Source organism: Tasmannia lanceolata, unplaced genomic scaffold (genome assembly GCF_043159265.1).
Source record: "Tasmannia lanceolata isolate RefF3 unplaced genomic scaffold, GAP_Taslan_0.1 ptg000013l, whole genome shotgun sequence".
Lineage (NCBI taxonomy): Eukaryota > Viridiplantae > Streptophyta > Magnoliopsida > Canellales > Winteraceae > Tasmannia > Tasmannia lanceolata.
In genome coordinates this window covers 23514306-23533560 of record NW_027518690.1, presented here as the reverse complement: position 1 = coordinate 23533560, position 19255 = coordinate 23514306, and the positions used below count along the sequence as shown (strand labels likewise).

Genomic DNA, 19255 nt, shown 5'->3' with positions numbered 1-19255 from the left:
AAATACCCTCTCATCCCACCATCCAAAAGAAGAAAAAGAACCCCTCTCTTAGAAAATTCATCCCTCTCCCTCATCTCTTCAAGGGTTCGGCCATCCTTGCCGGATCGGGTGATTTTATACGTTGGGTGATATATATCAAAAGCAGTCATTATCAAGCAAGGAATCATCTTCAAGGAATTACCATCAAAGAAAAATCAAACACAAAGTGGGTTTCCAAAGAGATCATCAATCGGGACAAAATAAGATAGGGTCACTTCATAGCCCGAACCCTGATTCCATTCCGAGACCCGATTTCCGTAAATCGTTAGATCAATGGCAGATCTTGACCTGGGTCTAACCATCCAAAACCACCTAACCTCTCCTCTCATCCTAACCATCCAAACCTCACCTAACCTCACCTAACTTCTCCTCTCATCCTAACCATCCAAACCTCACCTAACCTCACCTAACCTCACCTAACCACCTAACCTCACCTAACCTTACCTAACCTCACCTAACCTCACCTAACCTCCTATCCCATTCTCCTATAAATACCCTCTCATCCCACCATCCAAAAGAAGAAAAAGAACCCCTCTCTTAGAAAATTCATCCCTCTCCCTCATCTCTTCAAGGGTTCGGCCATCCTTGCCGGATCGGGTGATTTTATACGTTGGGTGATATATATCAAAAGCAGTCATTATCAAGCAAGGAATCATCTTCAAGGAATTACCATCAAAGAAAAATCAAACACAAAGTGGGTTTCCAAAGAGGTAGGCATTTATTTCAATTCTATGTAGGGTCTGTTTTCATGCATATCTTTTACTTTAAAAGAAAAACCATGTTAGGAAGCATGTAGGGTCTGTTTTCCCCCTGGTTAGCCTCTGGTTAGACCCTGGTTGCACCCAGGTTCGCTGCTGGTTGCACCCAGGTTCGATGCTGGTTGCACCCTGGTTCCCTACTGATTCGCACCCTGGTTCCCTGCTGGTTGCACCCTGGTTCCCTACTGGTTCGCACCCTGGTTCCCTACTGGTTCGCACCCTGCTTCCCTGCTGGTTGCACCCTGGTTCCCTACTGATTCGCACCCTGGTTCCCTGCTGGTTGCACCCTGGTTCCCTACTGGTTCGCACCCTGGTTCCCTACTGGTTCGCACCCTGCTTCCCTGCTGGTTGCACCCTGGTTCCCTACTGGTTCGCACCCTGGTTCGATATTGGTTCGCACCCTGGTTCCCTGCTGGTTCGCACTCTGGTTAGACCCTGGTTGCACCCAGGTTCGCTGCTGGTTGCACCCAGGTTCCCTGCTGGTTGCACCCTGGTTCCCCTGCTGGTTCGCACCCTGGTTCCCTGCTGGTTCGCACCCTGGTTCCCTGCTGGTTCGCACCCTGGTGCACCCTGGTCCGCACCCTGGTTTGTACCCTGCTTCCTCCTAGTTAGACCATGGCTAGTCTCGGGTTTGCTTCTAACTTAGACCCGACTCACTTGACCCTAACCATTAACCCAATCCAACCAAGTCATATCCCAACACAATCCGAGTCGCATGTCTGAATCCATTTGGCCGAATCTCATAAGCCCGCCCACTTTGAATTCCGAAAATTCAAACCCTTGATGATTCCAATATGCTCAATTCTTTGATGCAAATTCCCAATTCCAAAATCCCATTGCTATATCAATGTTTTTGAATCTCAAGTCCAATGCTCAAATACAAACCCGATTCCTGATCCAAATACCAAACCTGTTTTCCAAAATCCAAGCAACCTCCCCAGTGGAACTACGTGTGGCTTGATCCCCATCACGGGGTACGTAGGCAATTTGGCACTCCCAAGTTCAGTCGCACCTTTCTCTATCTTTCCCATTCCCTCACACTATTCATCATCTCGATTCATCTCGTGTCTCTCGGAACCATTGGATTATGGTTTCCGTCGTAAGGACCCTTAGAGCCCAATTTAGGAACACCGGTGTCGTGTCGTGTCCTAAGTTTTAGGGAGTCTTAGGTTTTAGGGAGTCCTAGAGTTAGGAGTCCAGCCTCATCACGGACGTTTGCTATGTATAGCAACCGTGCCATAGGTCTAGTTACACTAGTCACCCAATCTTTCCCTAGGACAAGCCTAGTAAACTAGGATGTAGGCAAACCTGCATTAGTCTAAGGGACCATTTGCATTTAGATGAGAATCATATAGCATCTTAGATGAAATCCTAAGATAATAAAATCCTCAACTTGAATTAAATAACTTCTCCTAAAACTGTTGAAACAGTCAATCCCGTCTAGGTCGGTGTCCTAGTTGAGTTAGGCATAAGTAGCTTAGCTTAGGTGCACCGAACTACGTCGACTCTGATCCCAGTAAGGCTTGGGTACGTAGGCAGCTTGGATGTCTGATGGCATACCACCCGCGAGTCGGCACCACAAACAAATTGTGGTGTTTTGTATATTAATTTTCTCGTAAATACTTAATCAAATCACTTAGGACGTTCCATGAAATTAGAATTCTAGGAGAACTTTCACTTAGATTGAATCCAGACAAATTAATAAATCAAGATACACATTTAGGATTCTCATTGAAATTAGATCATAGGATGCATGTCACTTAGTTCGCACATTAACATAGAGTTGAATGAGCCATTTAAAATAAATTTAAAAGAGTTAGCTTTTGGAATCGAAGACCGATTATCGGGCAGGAATGGTGCATGTGGCGGATAACTCCCCATACCTTCCATTCTCGTAACCAGGTAGCGAGTCTAGATTTCTGGTTAATTACGGGTCCTAGATCCCACATCTAGGTGGCGACTCTGTCAGTCTCTTTCGTGTGGAATTCGGATTGCCTTAGTGATCCCAAGTTCACAGGAAAGATTAATTCAAATCAACATTAAAATGCACACGCCAATCGCGTGGAAACGAGAGACCAAGAGAGAGTGCGAGGCGGCTCGCGCCCCACCCCTCTCGCGGGATCCGGGTACCACAGTCTGGCGACTCTGCTGGGGATCACCTAACTTCATTAAAATTCCAAAAGATAATTCATTTGAATTTAATTTAACTGGCTCATGAGAACTCTATCTCTTGTATACTTGTCAGATTAGTTTGTCTTGTTTTATTTTCTCATCACATTTTACTCAAACTTAATCTAACAAAACCTGAAGGCATCATAGATCGCGCGAACTTATTGCACACACTTACATCACTTGCATCTAAACCCTTGCATCTCACGTGCACACACGTCCTATTTTAGGAACCCGGAGTGTTATCTAGCATGGTTGACTGGGATTTCATCACCTGGTGCCTCTGTGCTAGAGAAGCATTCCACCCTTAGCCTGGTACCTTTATGGTACGTAAACGAATCTCTTGTTCACGTACTGATACGCCGGACACTGGTACAGTATATCGAGCAGGGATTCGCGCTAAGGGAACTCTTGGCCTTACCCCTAGATTAACCCACACATGCATGTAGTATACGAACACATGTGCATCACGTGTGTGAGCCTAGTTTAGGATATCCTACCCATTGGTGTCTAGATTAGGCCGTGGTCCATCTTCCAATGGTCACGATCGGTCCTTAGATACACGAACAAAGTCATAAGTCGAGATTCTCTCTCCACTCCGATAGATTAGGATTAGGGTTGATGCCTTCAGGTAACACTGATAAAATGTGAAAAAAAAAAAAAAAAATTTCCCTTTGGGTTAGGATATAAATCCCATCATTTCCAAAGATCTCATAGGATTAGTCATTCATGATCTATCCGTTGAAAGCAATCCTATGCTATCTCATCTAATCTTTTGATCGTGCGTCTTTCGTTCTTCTGTCATACGATTCGATCGTATCTTCATGCCATCCCCTAACTGGCAGATGCAGAATCTCACAATCTTTCGATTATGCGTTCTCATGATCTGATCATGCCTGGTCCAGATAATCCAATCTTGCTTGTACCCCTGGTCTGTTCCTCCTCTAGGGGCTACCTTTTTCAAGATTATTTTGCTAAGTCCTTCAGAGTTCACTCTCAGAATCATTGAGCTAGGGGCATTTCCCTATGCGAATCAGTCATCATTGTCCAAAATTGAAAGTATCAGCCATGATGATGTTCAGAACGAACCAGCCTTCGCTGAGCCTTCAACGCCAAACAGTTGCAGCAGTTAAAGTTTTAGTCACTTACTATTTTATGTTGAGTCAGTCATCATGGTCAGTATAATTGTTGAGTCCGGTCTTACAGTTAAAGGTCAATGCCTAGTCCAGGCAAGTTATCTTCTGTTTCTCTTTCTTATTTAGAGTTGTGAATCGTGAGCATGTTCAGGATAGGTCATCTGATGTAATAGCTTTTCTTTAAATAAAATTTCAGTCAGTTCCAAAAAGTTCACTTGTGTCTGTTCTTAAGTGTGCTTCTGATCTTAAAATAAGACTCCCTCATCAAATGAGGACAAAATTGACGAAACTCCACTTGAGTCACAGCAATTACTTGAACGAGAGGAGGAGCGCCAATCCCAACCTTTCAAAGATGAAATTGAAATGATAAACACTGGCACTGAAACTTTGATTCAGTTAATGCCGATTGAAAATACATTACCCTCTAAAGAGTGTGAAGAATTGATAAAATTATTTCAAGAATAAGAAGATTGTCTAGAAAAGCTACAACCGATACCAGGGGCAAGACATAGATGGAAAGCTCAAAGAAAATGAAGAAAGTGAGAAGATATATGCTATACAAGGGGCATAGAGTGGAAACAACTTTCATATTTCCAATCAATGACCTTGGTTCTCAAATTCATAAAGCCAACAAATTCAAGATGAAAAGTTCAAGAGCAAACAATGAAAAGTGATCATCAGATATCGAGAGTATGAATCCATAGATGGAGGATGTCAAAGAACAAGTTTCGCTCTATGAAAGTCAAAAGCACGTATTAGAATCTTGAAAGAAGAAGATCCATTATCTCTTACCTGGAAATGCCGTCAAACTCCGCGAAAAAAAAACAAAAGAGAAAAAAAAAATAATCAGTACCAGAGGGACTCTAGTAACCTAGATCGATTCCCAATCTGAACATCGAAAGGCCTCCTTTGGCCGATTAAATCCCAAAATCAAAACCCAATGTCAAAAGAATACCGATTTGCAAACCCTTCGAGCCTAAATCAAATTTTCTTGAAAACCCATCAAACTTGGGGCATTCCCCCGAACTACACGAGACCTGATCCCTACACTGGGGTACGTAGGCAGCTCGGTTAAACCGAGTTCGGTCGATTCAAAAGAAAAAGAAAAAGAAAAATCAATCGTTCCAAAAAAAAAGAGGGACAAGTTCCAAAAGAAGAGAAGATAATTATTCCAGAAAGAAAAGAAAAAAGGAAAAAAATCAATTAACCTTCAAACAATTTATCTTCAAACTAGGGGCATTCGTCCTGAACTACACACGACCTAATTCCTACCTTGGGATATGTAGGCAACCTGTTCACAGGTTCGGTCGAAATCTTTGTTGAACCTTAAGCCATTCTTTGAAAAGCCCTATCCTACCTATAAAAGTCCTTCTGGTGTTCAGAACTAATGAGCTAGGTCCTGAGATACAATAAAAAAAATGAAATGATGATGAATAAGAAAAATAACGGAGTTTGAAGATCTGATAGACTGAAAACCTGAAAGGGCGGTCTAGGCAAAATTTAAGATCATTCCCCTGCTAAGTTGAAAACCCGAAAGGGCGGCTTAGGCAGAAGCTAAGGAGATAGCCTGCTGGATCAAAAACCTAGAAAGGTGGTTCAGGCAAAAGTTAAGGCTAGCACGGTCCGCCAAGTTAAAAACCCCGAAGAGGTGACTTGGTCACGGTAAGAGAATCAGTATAAGAAGGCTACAGCCGGTATCAAGACTGAAGATCAACTGAAGTTCAAGCAAATTCAAGTGACATCCTCAAAACTGGGTGCATTGAAGCTAAGCAATCTTAGGGGTCGTAATTAAATTCTTGAGGCATTACTGTTTCAAGGAAGAAGTCCAGTGTTTACGATTTAAAAAAAAAGCATTCCTCGAAAGGATAGACTTACCAAATAAAACGTTAACTAAGTCAGAAGCATTACTGTGTCTGTCAGTGTAGTTAGTCAATCTTTGTCATTCTAAGTTCACTCCTTCAGGGCTGCTCAATCCTTTGAGTAGTGCCTTTCATCTAAGTTTTCTCTTTAGAAAGAGTCAATCGTCGTTCCTATGTCCAAATGATGTAACTGTCTTGGTGAAGGAGGCCCGGCCTAGGCAGCTCCCTGCAATTATACCTGAAAGGGTTCGAGAATCTAGTCAAACAGCTACATTTCAAAGAAGATCAACTCAGAAGAGTTCAGAAGTAGAAACATCAAAAAGCCCAGCTTCCGTAAAAAGATCATACCCCAGGAAGGCACCTTAAGCTTGGAAGAGCCCCAGATGCAATGGTGGTTGAGCCAATTTCTCAGAAAGATGAACCATTAAAATTCGGAATCTCCTTCCAGTTAGTTAAATACTATCCTGGTCAAGAAATGTTTATCTAAACACCTGTCAAGAGGCAAATCCCACTTTTTCATGATTATATCCAAGAGAGCCATTGTTCTAGATTACCAATTTTAAGTGTCTTGTTCAAGGTTTCAGTTATCCAAATCCCCAAAGACAAGACCAGCAGTCTCTTTGAGAAAAATCTTGTTGAAGTTTAATAAAAGTGTTTCTAATCCATTCTTGTTAGTAATGGTTCTTCGGTTTGCCGTTTCATCATTCGTCACGGTTTGCCGTTTCATCATTCGTCAAAGTCCTAGTTTCCAACATCTTTGTCGGGCACGATCCATAATATCCCCGATTTCATTGAGTTCAAAAAAATAAAAAATTCATCAAATCCAATCTTACGTCAAATTCAAGTTCATGGAAAATCTCTAAATTCTTCGAGCCCGTTTGTGAACGGTACCTCTTTTCTCGAGCCCATTTGCAAATGGCCTTGTCTTCTCCTTGAGCCCGTTTGTGAACGGTGCCTCATCTCTCGAGTCCATTTGTGAATGGTTTCGTCTTCTCCTTGAGCCCATTTGTGAACGGTGCCTCATTTTCTGAGTTCATTTATGAATGGTCTCATGTCCTCCTTAAGCCCGTTTGTGGACGGTGCCTCATTTCTCAAAAAATCAAAAATTCATCAAATCCAATCCCCAATTCAAAAAATCCAATCCTACGTCAAATTCAAATTCATAAAAATCTCTAAATTTTTCATTGTTGAATTCATCAATCAAAGCTATCTTGTGTCGTCGAGCCCGTTTGTGAACGGTGCCTCATTTCTCGAGCCCATTTGTGAATGGTCTCGTCTTCTCCTTGAGCCCGTTTGCGGACGGTACCTCATTTCCCAAAAATCCAAAATTCATCAAATCCAATCCCCGATTCAAACAAATCCAATCTTACGTCAAATTCAAGTTCATGAAAAATCTCATGTCCTCTTTGAGCCCTTTTGTGAAAGGTGCCTCATTTCTCGAGTCCATTTGTGAATGGTCTCGTCTTCTCCTTGAACCCGTTTGTGAACAGGTTTCTCATTCTCTGAGTCCATTTGTGAATGCTCTAATGTCCTCTTTGAGCCCGTTTGTGAACGGTGCCTCTGTTCTCGAGGCCATTTGTGAATGGTCTCATCTTCTCCTTGAGCCCGTTTGCGGACGGTACCTCATTTTCCAAAAATAAAAAAATTTATCAAATCCAAATCCTTAATTAAAAAAAAAATAAAAAAAATCCAATCCTACGTCAAATTCAAGTTCATAAAAAATCTCTAAATTCTTCGAGCCCGTTTGTGAACGGGGCCTCATTTCTCAAGTCCATTTGTGAATGGTCTCGTCTTCTCCTTGAACCCGTTTGTGAACGGTGTCTCATTCTCTGAGTCCATTTGTGAATGGTCTCATCTTCTCCTTGAGCCCGTTTGTGAACGGTGCCTCATTTTCTGAGTCCATTTGTGAATGGTCTCGTGTCCTCTTTGAGCCCGTTTGTGAACGGTGCCTCATTTCTCGAGTCCATTTGTGAATGGTCTTGTCTTCTCCTTGAGCCCGTTTGTGAACGGTGCCTCATTTCTCGAATCCATTTGTGAATGGTCTCGTCTTCTCCTTGAGCCCGTTTGTGAATGGTGCCTCATTTCTCGAGTCCATTTGTGAATGGTCTTGTCTTATCCTTGAGCCCATTTGTGAATGGCGCCTCTTTTCTCGAATCCATTTGTGAATGGTATCGTCCTCCTTGAGCCCGTTTGTGAATGGTGCCTCATTTCTCGAGTCCATTTGTGAATGGTCTTGTCTTCTCCTTGAGCCCGTTTGTGAACGGTGCCTCTTTTCTTCGAGTCCATACAACTATGGTCTCTTATCCTCTTTGAACATCATACATCTATGATGTCTCATTTCCTTGGAATCCGTACAAATACGGTATTTCATTCTCTTCGAGTCCATACAACTATGGTCTCTTATCCCCTTTGAACATCATACAACTATGATGTCTCATTTCCTTGGAATCCTTACAAATACGGTATTTCATTCTCTTCGAGTCCATACAACTATGGTCTCTTATACCCTTTGAACATCATACAACTATGATGTCTCATTTCCTTGGAATCCGTACAAATACGGTATTTCATTCTCTTCGAGTCCATACAACTATGGTCTCTTATCCCCTTTGAACATCATACAACTATGATGTCTCATTTCCTTGGAATCCGTACAAATACGGTATTTCATTCTCTTCAAGTCCATACAACTATGGTCTCTTATCCTCTTTGAACATCATACAACTATGATGTCTCATTTCCTTGGAATCCGTACAAATACGGTATTTCATTCTCTTCGAGTCCATACAACTTTGATCTCTTATCCCCTTTGAACATCATACAACTATGATGTCTCATTTCCTTGGAATCCTTACAAATACGGTATTTCATTCTCTTCGAGTCCATACAACTATGGTCTCTTATACCCTTTGAACATCATACAACTATGATGTCTCATTTCCTTGGAATCCGTACAAATACGGTATTTCATTCTCTTCGAGTCCATACAACTATGGTCTCTTATACCCTTTGAACATCATACAACTATGATGTCTCATTTCCTTGGAATCCGTACAAATACGGTATTTCATTCTCTTCGAGTCCATACAACTATGGTCTCTTATCCCCTTTGAACATCATACAACTATGATGTCTCATTTCCTTGGAATCCGTACAAATACGGTATTTCATTCTCTTCAAGTCCATACAACAATGATCTCTTATACCCTTTGAACATCATACAACTATGATGTCTCATTTCCTTGGAATCCGTATAAATACGGTATTTTATCTTGCCCAAGCCCATTCAAAAATGATGCTGCATTTTCATTAAGAATCTTTCAAAAGTCATCCATTATTCTCTCTGAGACCATTTGAAAATGACGTCTCATTTCCTCTGAAGCTGTTAAAAGCGATATTCCTTTCCCTCCGAAAATCCATTTGAAAATGGTATCCCATTTCTCTCGTTGCCAACGGCACCGCAGCGGGTTTGTTTTATTGCATTCCAATTCTAGGATTTCATCTAAGGTCTTGCATTATATTAGGTTGCATTGTGTTTAGGGGGTTCCTTTGTCGATTAAAGTTACGCAAAATGGTTCTGTCATTTTAACTTTGGTATTCGATGACTACGTCGTCTCTACCAAAGAGGGGCATCTGTAGACACCCACATTTTGCTTTACTTTAACCAACAATAACCTAATATATGTTTTAGGTCATTAATATCTTGATCTGACTTTACAGATCATCAATCGGGACAAAATAAGATAGGGTCACTTCATAGCCCGAACCCTGATTCCATTCCGAGACCCGATTTCCGTAAATCGTTAGATCAATGGCAGATCTTGACCTGGGTCTAACCATCCAAAACCACCTAACCTCTCCTCTCATCCTAACCATCCAAACCTCACCTAACCTCACCTAACTTCTCCTCTCATCCTAACCATCCAAACCTCACCTAACCTCACCTAACCTCACCTAACCACCTAACCTCACCTAACCTTACCTAACCTCACCTAACCTCACCTAACCTCCTATCCCATTCTCCTATAAATACCCTCTCATCCCACCATCCAAAAGAAGAAAAAGAACCCCTCTCTTAGAAAATTCATCCCTCTCCCTCATCTCTTCAAGGGTTCGGCCATCCTTGCCGGATCGGGTGATTTTATACGTTGGGTGATATATATCAAAAGCAGTCATTATCAAGCAAGGAATCATCTTCAAGGAATTACCATCAAAGAAAAATCAAACACAAAGTGGGTTTCCAAAGAGATCATCAATCGGGACAAAATAAGATAGGGTCACTTCATAGCCCGAACCCTGATTCCATTCCGAGACCCGATTTCCGTAAATCGTTAGATCAATGGCAGATCTTGACCTGGGTCTAACCATCCAAAACCACCTAACCTCTCCTCTCATCCTAACCATCCAAACCTCACCTAACCTCACCTAACTTCTCCTCTCATCCTAACCATCCAAACCTCACCTAACCTCACCTAACCTCACCTAACCACCTAACCTCACCTAACCTTACCTAACCTCACCTAACCTCACCTAACCTCCTATCCCATTCTCCTATAAATACCCTCTCATCCCACCATCCAAAAGAAGAAAAAGAACCCCTCTCTTAGAAAATTCATCCCTCTCCCTCATCTCTTCAAGGGTTCGGCCATCCTTGCCGGATCGGGTGATTTTATACGTTGGGTGATATATATCAAAAGCAGTCATTATCAAGCAAGGAATCATCTTCAAGGAATTACCATCAAAGAAAAATCAAACACAAAGTGGGTTTCCAAAGAGGTAGGCATTTATTTCAATTCTATGTAGGGTCTGTTTTCATGCATATCTTTTACTTTAAAAGAAAAACCATGTTAGGAAGCATGTAGGGTCTGTTTTCCCCCTGGTTAGCCTCTGGTTAGACCCTGGTTGCACCCAGGTTCGCTGCTGGTTGCACCCAGGTTCGATGCTGGTTGCACCCTGGTTCCCTACTGATTCGCACCCTGGTTCCCTGCTGGTTGCACCCTGGTTCCCTACTGGTTCGCACCCTGGTTCCCTACTGGTTCGCACCCTGCTTCCCTGCTGGTTGCACCCTGGTTCCCTACTGATTCGCACCCTGGTTCCCTGCTGGTTGCACCCTGGTTCCCTACTGGTTCGCACCCTGGTTCCCTACTGGTTCGCACCCTGCTTCCCTGCTGGTTGCACCCTGGTTCCCTACTGGTTCGCACCCTGGTTCGATATTGGTTCGCACCCTGGTTCCCTGCTGGTTCGCACTCTGGTTAGACCCTGGTTGCACCCAGGTTCGCTGCTGGTTGCACCCAGGTTCCCTGCTGGTTGCACCCTGGTTCCCCTGCTGGTTCGCACCCTGGTTCCCTGCTGGTTCGCACCCTGGTTCCCTGCTGGTTCGCACCCTGGTGCACCCTGGTCCGCACCCTGGTTTGTACCCTGCTTCCTCCTAGTTAGACCATGGCTAGTCTCGGGTTTGCTTCTAACTTAGACCCGACTCACTTGACCCTAACCATTAACCCAATCCAACCAAGTCATATCCCAACACAATCCGAGTCGCATGTCTGAATCCATTTGGCCGAATCTCATAAGCCCGCCCACTTTGAATTCCGAAAATTCAAACCCTTGATGATTCCAATATGCTCAATTCTTTGATGCAAATTCCCAATTCCAAAATCCCATTGCTATATCAATGTTTTTGAATCTCAAGTCCAATGCTCAAATACAAACCCGATTCCTGATCCAAATACCAAACCTGTTTTCCAAAATCCAAGCAACCTCCCCAGTGGAACTACGTGTGGCTTGATCCCCATCACGGGGTACGTAGGCAATTTGGCACTCCCAAGTTCAGTCGCACCTTTCTCTATCTTTCCCATTCCCTCACACTATTCATCATCTCGATTCATCTCGTGTCTCTCGGAACCATTGGATTATGGTTTCCGTCGTAAGGACCCTTAGAGCCCAATTTAGGAACACCGGTGTCGTGTCGTGTCCTAAGTTTTAGGGAGTCTTAGGTTTTAGGGAGTCCTAGAGTTAGGAGTCCAGCCTCATCACGGACGTTTGCTATGTATAGCAACCGTGCCATAGGTCTAGTTACACTAGTCACCCAATCTTTCCCTAGGACAAGCCTAGTAAACTAGGATGTAGGCAAACCTGCATTAGTCTAAGGGACCATTTGCATTTAGATGAGAATCATATAGCATCTTAGATGAAATCCTAAGATAATAAAATCCTCAACTTGAATTAAATAACTTCTCCTAAAACTGTTGAAACAGTCAATCCCGTCTAGGTCGGTGTCCTAGTTGAGTTAGGCATAAGTAGCTTAGCTTAGGTGCACCGAACTACGTCGACTCTGATCCCAGTAAGGCTTGGGTACGTAGGCAGCTTGGATGTCTGATGGCATACCACCCGCGAGTCGGCACCACAAACAAATTGTGGTGTTTTGTATATTAATTTTCTCGTAAATACTTAATCAAATCACTTAGGACGTTCCATGAAATTAGAATTCTAGGAGAACTTTCACTTAGATTGAATCCAGACAAATTAATAAATCAAGATACACATTTAGGATTCTCATTGAAATTAGATCATAGGATGCATGTCACTTAGTTCGCACATTAACATAGAGTTGAATGAGCCATTTAAAATAAATTTAAAAGAGTTAGCTTTTGGAATCGAAGACCGATTATCGGGCAGGAATGGTGCATGTGGCGGATAACTCCCCATACCTTCCATTCTCGTAACCAGGTAGCGAGTCTAGATTTCTGGTTAATTACGGGTCCTAGATCCCACATCTAGGTGGCGACTCTGTCAGTCTCTTTCGTGTGGAATTCGGATTGCCTTAGTGATCCCAAGTTCACAGGAAAGATTAATTCAAATCAACATTAAAATGCACACGCCAATCGCGTGGAAACGAGAGACCAAGAGAGAGTGCGAGGCGGCTCGCGCCCCACCCCTCTCGCGGGATCCGGGTACCACAGAAACAGAACCGCCGGTATATTGTGTTGAAAAAACTGTTGAGGATTGGATAGTCTGCCTTGAGCCAGATATGTTGGGGTCTTTGTTCGAAGAAGATGTGCCTGATGTTGTTTGTCAGGAGTTGCCCGTTTTAGATCATTCTAAAAAGCAAGAAGAGACTGACTGTGAAGATGTGCTAGTGGCGGTTATTCAGGGCGATGCTACCTTTACTGAACCTCAGAGTCAGATTGCACCTGCAACAGAAAATCTTTCCAACTGGAGTTCTGATATTTTTCCATCTTATTTTACGGCTAAGTCAAGTCTAGTCAAGCCAACTGAATCAGTGTCAGTGCCTAGTCCAGGCGAGTCGTTTTCTGAGTTTATTTACTATATGAATCCTGAGCCTGTTCAGGATGAGTCCAAGAATAATGATGTAATTTCTTTCAATTCAATGAAATCCGATTCTCAGTATGTCTCTGTGTTTGCTTCTGACTTTAATAATGATAACACTCCCTCCTCAGACGAGGAAGAAGGGATCGACGAAACTCCCCTTGAATTGCAGCATATGCTCAAACAAGAGGAGGAGCGCCGAGCCCAGCCTCTTAAAGATGAAATCAAAATTATAAACATCGGAACAGAAGATTTAATACAGGAAATACGAATTGGAAATACTCTATCCTCTGAAGAGCGCGATGAATTAATAAACCTACTTAAGGAATATAAGGAAGTTTTTGCCTGGTCCTACAAAGATATGCCCGGGTTGAGCGAAGACATTGTTCAGCACAAGCTACCTTTGTTACCAGGAATTAAACCTAAAAAGCAGAAGCTAAGGAGAATGAAGCCCGAGTGGGTCTTGAAAGTAGAAGAAGAGGTTACTAAGCAGTTGAATGCTGGGTTCCTGCAAGTGGTGGAATATCCGGAATGGCTTGCAAATATAGTACCTGTACCGAAGAAAGATGGAAAGGTGAGAATGTGTGTAGATTTCAGAGATCTGAACAGGGCAAGTCCGAAAGACGATTTCCCTCTACCACATATCGATATCCTGGTAGACAATACGGCCGGGCATGAATTACTATCCTTCATGGATGGTTTCTCGGGCTACAATCAAATTAAGATGGCACCCGAAGACATGGCTAAAACCTCGTTCATTACACAATGGGGGACATATTGCTATCGGGTAATGCCATTTGGTCTTAAGAATGCTGGCGCAACATATCAAAGAGCAGCTACAGCCTTACTCCATGACATGATACACCGAGAAGTCGAAGTTTATGTCGATGATATGATTGTAAAAGCCAAGGAAAGGAGAGATCACATCCCGAACCTCAAGAAGTTCTTTGAAAGAATACTCAAATACCAGCTTCGCTTGAATCCTAGCAAGTGTGTATTCGGGGTTACCTCTGGTAAGTTGCTTGGATTCATGGTGAGTCAAAGGGGCATAGAGGTGGATCCTCAGAAAATTAAGGCTATCCAGGAGATGCCGCCGCCTAGAACCGAGAAGGAAATACGGGGGTTCCTAGGAAGGATACAGTTCCTAAGACGATTCATCGCTCATCTGACTTCGACTTGTGAACCTATCTTCAAGCTATTAAAGAAAAACTCTTCCAAAGAGTGGACGGCGGAATGTCAACAGGCCTTCGAGAAAATAAAGCAAAGTTTGTCTGAACCACCGATAGTAGCACCAGTAATACCGGGGCATCCATTGCTGCTTTACTTGTCAGTAACAGAAACCACAATGGGCTGTATGTTAGCACAGCAAGATCCAGAAACCAAGCATGAAAAGGCTGTATACTATCTTAGTAAGAAGATGTTGGAGTACGAACAGAAGTATACTGTCCTAGAAAAAACCTGCTTAGCTTTGGTTTGGGCTACTCAGCGACTCAGGCATTACCTTTTATCACATAAGGTCTTGCTCCTATCAAGGATGGATCCTCTGAAATATCTCTTTGAAAAACCAGCCCTGACAGGTAGGACTGCCAGATGGTTGTTATTGTTGTCTGAATTTGACATCACCCATGTAACCCAAAAATCAGTAAAGGGCCGAGCCATTGCTGAACAATTGGCAGAAGCACCCCAAGAAGAAAATCAGCCTTTCAAGACGATGTTCCCAGATGAAGAGATCATGATGGTAGAAGATGAATATCCAGAAACTGGTTGGACCCTCTATTTTGATGGAGCAGCAAACCAAACAGGACAGGGAGTAGGGGCATTGCTTGTGTCACCTCGAAATGAGCATGTTCCCCTTGCCGTTAAGTTACAATTCAATTGCACCAACAATATGGCAGAGTATGAAGCATGCATTGTTGGGCTTGAGGCTGCGTTGGCCTTAGGCATAGAGAATCTTGACGTATATGGAGATTCAATGTTAATCATTTGCCAAACCCAAGGAGAATGGAGAACCAAAGAAGAAAAGTTGCTGCCATATCATGAATACTTGGATGTTCTCGCTAAGCAATTCCAGCACATCACTTTCAGTTATTTGCCAAGGTTGAAGAATAGATTCGCCGATGCCTTAGCGACGTTAGCTTCTATGATTGACATACCTCACAATATGAAGATGAGGCCCATCACGGTTCAAGAGCAATGGGCTCCTGCATATGTTGATGCTATAGAGATAGCTGCAAGATGTCCCGATGGTAAACCATGGTATACGGACATAAAGAACTACATCTCGGGCCAGGGGCATCCCAATGAGGCGTCGAATAAGGAGATAAGGACTTTGCAGAGATTGGCAGTTAACTTTGTCATTTGTGGAGGAGAGCTGTATCGACGGTCCTTCGACGGAATCCAACTCTTATGTGTCACTGAAGATCAGGCAGAAGAAATTCTCGCAGATGTTCATGAAGGGGTGTGTGGACCTCATATGAATGGGAGGATGTTGTCAAAGAAGATCCTACGTCTGGGGTACTATTGGCCAACATTGGAAGCAGATTGTCACACATTTGTGAAGAAATGCTATAAATGTCAGATACATGCGAATCTCATTCATGTACCACCTACCGAATTGCATTCTCTTACTTCTCCTTGGCCGTTTTCGGTATGGGGAATTGACATAATTGGCAAGATTTCCCCTAAGTCATCTAGTGGTCACGAGTACATACTCGTTGGAATTGACTACTTCACTAAGTGGGTTGAGGCCGCTTCTTATGCAAAGCTTACATCCGCATCAGTTGCTAAATTCATACGAACCAACATCATATGCAGATATGGAATTCCCCATGAACTTATCTCAGATAACGGATCTCATTTCAAGAAAGAAGTTATCACTCTTTGCGAAGAGTTTAAGATTAAGCATCATAAATCTTCACCTTATCGGCCGCAGACAAATGGAGCGGTGGAAGCTGCAAACAAAAATGTCAAGACTATCATTAGCAAGATGTCAGAAACTTATAAGGATTGGTCGAATAAGTTGCCGTACGCATTGTGGGCTTACAGAACATCAATTAGAGCTTCAACTGGGGCAACCCCTTACTCTCTTGTTTATGGTATGGAAGCAGTGCTACCTGTGGAGATCCGTGTACCTTCGCTCCGAGTATTGACTGAAGTCAAGTTGCCAGAAAATGAATGGGCAGACGCCAGATATAAAGAGCTGAACATGCTAGATGAAAAGAGGTTAAAAGCACTTTACCATGTGCAGGGTTATCAGCGCAGAATAGCCCGGGCTTTTAATAAAAAGGTTAAAATCAGAGATCTCGAAGAAGGCAATCTTGTTCTAAAAGAAAATCGAGCACCAGTGCTTGACCCAAGAGGCAAATTCAAGCCTAATTGGTCAGGGCCATACATCGTGGACCAAATCTTACCCGGAAAAGCCGTCAAGCTCCGTAATTTAAATGGAGAAATATTGCCGGAACCAACAAATCTTGATCAACTCAAGAGGTTCTATGCTTGAACACCAGAAGGCCGTCTTTTGGCCGAATAAAACCCAAATTCATAACCCAAAATCAAAAAATATATAACCTTTTGCAAACCCTTTCGAGCCTACATAAAATTTTCCTTCAAAACCCAATGTACTAGGGGCATTCCCCTGAACTACGCATGACCTGATTCCTACACTGGGATACGTAGGCAACCTGTTCACAGGTTCGGTCGAAACTCTTGCAAAACCTTAAGCCATTCTTTGAAAAGCTCTACCTCACCTGTAAAGTCCTTTTGGTGTTCAAAAAAAAAAAAAAAAAAAAAAAATGGAGCTTGAAAATCCGCTAGATTGAAAACCTGAAAAGGCGATCTAGGCAAAATTCAGGATCATTCCTCTGCTAAGTTGAAAACCTGAAAAGGCAGCTTAGGCAAAAGTTAAGGGGGTAGCCTGCTGAGTTGAAAACCTAAAAGGCGATTCAGGCAAAAGTTAAGGTTGAACGGTCCGCCAAGTTGAAAATCTAAAAAGGAATACTTGGTCGTGGTAAGATGGGGTTCACGCCAGAAGAATTACATCGACCTCTGAACTCTCAGTAGGTCAGGCAAAAATAACAATGATTCCCGAAACTAAGGGCATTAATTTCAAAACAATCCGAAAGTTGATAGAAGGATATATGAAGTATCACTGTCTTAAAAAATAAGTGAAGATGTTTATCAGTGGAGAAACATTCTTTAAAAGAGGCTAACCTAACCCAAAAGAAAATACTGATAAGTCAGAAGCATCACGAGATCACTTGAGTAATCTTTCTTATTTTGTCTTTTTATTACCAATGTCTGTGGTTCTATTTTTAGAAAAATTTACAAATGCTATTTTAAAGAATTGTTGTAGGGTGCAATCACTCTGAAGGCAGGTTCATTAACGGATTCCGAGAAACTTGGAAAAGGTGCGACTGTCACGAATGGTGAAAAATCGTTGCAAGAATGATCTCTGGTCAATGAATAGAAGAAGGTTAGAAGGCCTTAAACTGGGGCAGGTTGCTAATAAAGTGGCATCTCATATTCAAGCCTTGAAAGACCTTTGCTGCATGGTGGTATTGAATCATTTGCTTCCAAAATTGTTAATTGGAGATTCCAGTTCCCCCTTTCCTGATAATCTCTGTTATCATATACTCTCTGAGTCCATTTGAAAGTGGTCTTCTTTCTTTGAACATCATACAAATATGATATCTCATTTCCTTGGAACTCCGTAAAAATACGGTATTCCATTTTCTTCTGAGTCCATTCAAAAATGTTCTCTTATTCTCTTTGAGCATCATACAAATATGATACCTCATTTCCTTGGAATTCCGTAATTCATCAAATCCAATTCTACGTTAAATTCAAATTCCCAAAATTCATCAAGTCCAATTCTACGTCAAAATTCAAAATCCCAAAATTCATCAACTCCAATCCTACGTCAAATTCAAATTCCCCAAATTCATCAAATCCAATTCTACGTCAAATTCAAATTCATAAAAAAACCTCTAAATTCATTAATCTCAACCGAAGATTGAAGCCGTAAAAATACGGTATTTCATTCTGAGTCCATTAAAAAATGTTCTCTTATTCCCTTTGAGCATCATACAAATATGATACCTCATTTCCTTGGAACTCCGTAAAAATACGGTATTCCATTCTCTTCTGAGTCCATTCAAAAATGTTCTCTTATTCTCTTTGAGCATCATACAAATATGATACCTCATTTCCTTGGAACTCCGTAAAAAATACGGTATTCCATTCTCTTCTGAGTCCATTCAAAAATGTTCTCTTATTCTCTTTGAGCATCATACAAATATGATACCTCATTTCCTTGGAACTCCGTAAAAAATACGGTATTCCATTCTCTTCTGAGTCCATTCAAAAATGTTCTCTTATTCTCTTTGAGCATCATACAAATATGATACCTCATTTCTTTGGAACTCCGTAAAAATACGGTATTCCATTCTCTTCTGAGTCCATTCAAAAATGTTCTCTTATTCTCTTTGAGCATCATACAAATATGATACCTCATTTCTTTGGAACTCCGTAAAAATACGGTATTCCATTCTCTTCAGGTCCATACAACTATGGTCTCTTACTCTCTTTGAGCATCATACAAATGTGATGTCTCATTTCCTTGGAAGCCGTAAAAATATGGTATTTCATTCTGAGTCCATTCAAAAATGGTCTTTTCTCTTTGAACATCATATAAATGTGATGTCGAGCGGCACCGCAGCGGGATTTTTTTACTACATTCCAATTCTAGGACTTCGTTTTGGGTTTTACATTAGGTAGTAAATGCTTGCGTCTAGGTTCCGTAGAGTCTTTTGTCGATTAAAGCTACGCAAAATGGTTCTGTCATTTTGACTTTGGTATTCGATGACTACGTCATCTCTACCAAAGAGGGGCATCTGTAGACACCCCATTTTGCTCTGCTTTGATTAAAAAAGAAATTAGGGTTTCGCTGTCAATTTTTCAATGTTTTCTA

General features: G+C 42.1%; 1 protein-coding gene and 1 long non-coding RNA gene across 2 annotated transcripts in view; both read left to right on the top strand.

Moving 5' to 3' along the window:
• Window positions 1-430: 430 nt before the first annotated feature.
• On the top strand, window positions 431-4314 carry LOC143889963 (uncharacterized). The gene is made up of 2 exons (XR_013255064.1): window positions 431-749; window positions 3812-4314. It is a non-coding gene; the product is annotated as an uncharacterized LOC143889963 (long non-coding RNA).
• Window positions 4315-10448: 6134 nt separating this feature from the next.
• LOC143891087 (uncharacterized) overlaps window positions 10449-19255 on the top strand; it is a 104807-nt gene continuing 96000 nt past the window's right edge. Inside the window, exon 1 of the mRNA XM_077395737.1 lies at window positions 10449-10737. The gene's annotated coding sequence lies outside the window, so the exon portion shown is untranslated. The remainder of the gene's footprint in view (window positions 10738-19255) is intronic.